This window comes from Halyomorpha halys, unplaced genomic scaffold, assembly GCF_000696795.3.
Source record: "Halyomorpha halys isolate HHAL.00 unplaced genomic scaffold, Hhal_1.1 Scaffold1869.1, whole genome shotgun sequence".
In the NCBI taxonomy this organism is placed as follows: Eukaryota; Metazoa; Arthropoda; class Insecta; order Hemiptera; family Pentatomidae; genus Halyomorpha; species Halyomorpha halys.
This window is the reverse complement of record NW_027115747.1, coordinates 178,567-183,058: the sequence shown is the minus strand read 5'-3', so window position 1 is coordinate 183,058 and position 4,492 is coordinate 178,567.

Here is a 4,492-nt window from a genome sequence, read left to right as displayed (position 1 = left end):
GTTCATCTCTTTGACTTTTTTCCCATTTTGAAGGACGTCATTTATTTGAATAATAATATATTGTGTGTTTCTATTGTGGGAGGAGAGATATTCTCAACCAAACACAGAATACTAAGCGAATTATAACACACGGTGTGAATAACAACCTCAGGGTCATAATTGTTTATTAATATTTAAATAAATGACGCCCTAAAAATGGGGAATACGGTATTCGATACCGACAGCTGCTCTCATAGTATACATATAAAAATGAATAATTGAGGAAATTTAATTTGGAATATTAAAATAGCCTACTCTGAACTAAAAAAAAAATTAAAGTTTCTCTTTATTATCGAATTTATTACTCAAAACAATTTCTACTTGTGATGCGTTAATTTTGAGCACCAAATTAAACTAAAAAAAATATTTATTCCTTCCCCTTTTCAAATGGCCAAATTAAAAACGGGGAAAAATATAATCATAAAACATTTACGTCCTTTGGAACAGATTATTGTCAAACATTAAAATTTTAAGTTTGATATGTAGGTTTGAATAGATAGGAACCAGTTCGTTATTAAATTAAGAAAGATTGACAATCAGAACAATATCCATCCCATTATAATGTTCTGGTTGTCCGGATCAGCTTGTAAGATTTAAAGCTGAAAAGATATTCGGTTAAAATATTAGATAATATGAACAAATAGATTTCCATTCAGGCCTGTATATGTCAAAGATATCAACGAAAACTGGTATTTCTCAATCTTCTTGTATTGTTTTGACATTTCGATTACCTAAAAAAGTAATTGCTTTCCATATTTTCTCCTATTTGGAATATTTTATCGGGCTATTTCATTCAGTTCAGTTGATTACTTGAACTTCATTATATTTATGACATCGAACAACCTCCTTTTCAATAGCCTTATCTTTGACATACGATTTTTTTCTCTTTTATTTACATAGAAAACATTATATTTTAAAATTTCTAAGCCCCTTAAATGAGTAGGGTTTGATATTAGGGGTGGAGGGTAACATATGATATAAAACTATTTTACTGTATTTTAGGAAGGGATTGGGGGAAATAAATATGACTGATATAGTTGGCGAAAACAGATTTGTGTCTTCTTACTAATGATGGGACTTTCCAGTTGTCTTCTTGTCACTAATAAATGTCCTCAGTCGAGTCTGAGACTGTTTGTGTTTGTCACCTTTGTGAGCGTATGTTGGTGTTGAAGTCTGGAATAGTGGATTAGTGTAGGAGGTTATCAAAGAATTTGGTCGTTCTTTGGGTCCAAATTACCAATGTGTGAACAGCCTTTAGTTCAAGACCGGAAAGTCGTATGAAACTGAAATAACAAATTTAAGAAGAAACTGTTTCATTTAAATCATAAATAAATTTCATTATACTTTTCTTAAATTTTTCTATAAAAACGACTAATAATTTATTTAAACTCAGTCAAATAATGTAGAAATGATTATTCTATAATATAAGGTCTTGTCCTCTTTGAAACAGTCTGATCGGGATTAAATGATGAATTTTTCAAAACTCTTCCCCTAAAGTACCATTAATTATTTTTAATAAATATAAACTATGGAATGATTTATAATATAAATTATGGATAATTAACTTATGGAGATACGAGAAAAAAAAAGTTTTATGGTTGAAAACATATTTCTGAAAATAAGAGTAGTAATATAGTAGATGTCTTATATATCCTTGGAAAGCCTAAGATTTTGATGAAAAGTTATGAAATATATACAGTAGTAGAAGGTAAAAAAAAATGATAAAAATAAAAAAAAATAAAAATCGAAGAGGAGTTTTAATTTATAAAGAAGGCGATGTGCTTTTAAAAATTCAAACACTAATGTAATTTTAGCTTCCTCATCTGTGAGAGGTTCTGATTTGGGGTCAGTCCTATCCTGTTTATTGTTGGCAAATAGTGAGTACATTCTTCAAAAATATGTCTAATCGTGAGAATGGACTGACAATATTTGCACGTTGGAGGTGGCAGTTTTCTGATCAGATGAGAGTGCGTGAGGAGAGTATGACCTATTCTCAAGCGGGTTAGAGCAATTTGCTCCCTGCGGCTGATGCGGTAGGATGTTGACCATGTTTTTTCTGATCGTTTTATTTCTTTTAATTTACTCGGAGAGCTTTCATCCCACTTGGCCATTTTTCTAATATTTGTAATTTAAGGGGTGTACTGAGTTCTGATCGGATAAGAACGGCGGTGCCTCGGCCACGGAGCGTGAGTGCCGCCGCTTCAGACTAAAGTGAAGACATGCAGTTTTTTCTGTGGAAATTTGTAAGCCAATAGATGTAGACCAGTCTCTAGTGACGTTCTTCTTCCTTTCCCCAGGGACAGCTAGTCCTCAGGTGAGGACGCTCATTGGATTTTTTCAATATTAGATCTATAGTGTTCTTGATTAAGATTGCTTGTTTCTACCTCATGTAGCGATAATTGGAAAAATGCATTTTGGCATTTAATCGACTAACTAATTGTTTTCATATTCATTTTTAATTTTATTTTTATTTTATATATATATATATTTTTAAATATCAGCTGTATTTTGCAAATACATTTCCTTACCGAGAGTGTATAATGTATGAGGAATATCTCCTACCATTTTGTGATCAGAGAGCCGTTAAGATTTACACCTCGTTGGCGTCAGACGGTGTCAAAGGGGTCCTTTAGTCTGCCATATCTTTAATAATTCCCCCACTTTAGAACGTTTCAGTTATCATCATTATTAGTATTTATAGAAATAGTATCAAGGACTAAACTAGAAAATATACTAGGTAGATTGTTCATATTTTCTTCATATTATATATTATTTAAAATTCATATGAAACGTCTCTACAATGCTAAATGTCAATGATGATAAATGACTAATAAACATTGTGAAAATTATATTTATGATATTAATTAAAATAAAATATACTCAATGTTTATTACCTCTTATATGAAATTAAAAAATAGAGAACTATTCATCATTTATCGTTTCATAGTTTTGGTTTCTTCTTCTAAATAAACCTGACAATAATGGACTAACAGGATTAACGTTCAGTGATATAGTATTTTGGATTCATATTGTCCAATGTGTATTACACGCTGCCCATAGCCCAGCACCATAGTTGAACAGATATAAAAAACTATTTCCGATATTGACTGTGGGAGGAATCGATGTTACAAGGCCATCAGGCTCCTACATAAATATCTCTGAGTCTATAGGATAGTTTTGATTATCCTGTATTTTGGTTAAGTAAGACAATTTACATTTATTAAATTATTATAAAATTTTGGAAATAATTAAAAATAAAAGTTATCCTATACTACAAGATTTCTGCTACGATTGGAGTTATACAACGAAACTTCATTTCTTATGCTGCTCTGACTCTTTTTTGTAATTTTATTTGGATTTATTTGTTTTTAAGTATTCTCTTGTAGAAAATAAAAAAGTTTAAATGGTAACTACTGGATATTTAGGTCCAGGCTACATCTAACTTAGTCAACTAATTTTTAAGGACAGACAATTTTCTTTTTATACCAACTTTAACTATTCATACTATTAATATACATATTTATATATAAATGAATAATAGTGGAACTATAATTTTGTGGCTGACATTTATGTTGTTTGATATAACATAAACATATAACATAATTTGTATATAAATAGAATATATAGGACTTTTTGTATTACTGTGTCTTTTTTATTTTATTTATTCCAGTATTTTAAAATGAACTTGCTGATATTTGTTTTTCAGCCCTACTTCATGATACATTTATCTCTAAACATAAATTAAAAGTTTATATATGTATGTACAATTTTTTAATAAGATTAGATACTTTTTTTTCTGTGAAAATATTTTAATGGAGACATTTTTTTATAGTTCACTTTTATAATTCATAATTTTGTATTTTACTATATTAATGGCATTATTGTTTTTATTATTTTAATGCCATGGCATGGTTTTTATTATTCAGTTTAATTAGTTTTTTAGCTAAGAATCATTCAAATTTTAATTCATTTTCTCGTAGCGAACCAAATAATTCTTTGGTTAAGGCTTATCCTGAGATGACAGATTTGTATAATATAACCTTGGAGAAAGGAATAAACTGCCAGGAAAAATGAGGCCGAAAAGGTAGGCCTTATGATGACCAGAGACGTGGGAGAGGAGAGGGGGCGAGTACGAGGCAATCACTGTCTGCCTTTTATTTCATTACAATGACGGAAATTCCTATTATCTCCATGTTTATCTAGCCTCCGTGGGCGTGGCCTCTTCGGGGTCTCTTTTGCTTTGAATATGAGAAGGGCTACATTACACTCCTTTCTCTCCTCGAACAAAACGAAGATTTATTTATTTTTGTTTCATTAAATAACATCGAAAACAAATCACACCAAACTATATCTGCTCAAACACAATATAGATAATCTATCGCGTAAAATATGAAATAACCTGATAAATTGAATTAACCGAATCATAAAGTAGCTTTTCTTTTTTTCATCTCCT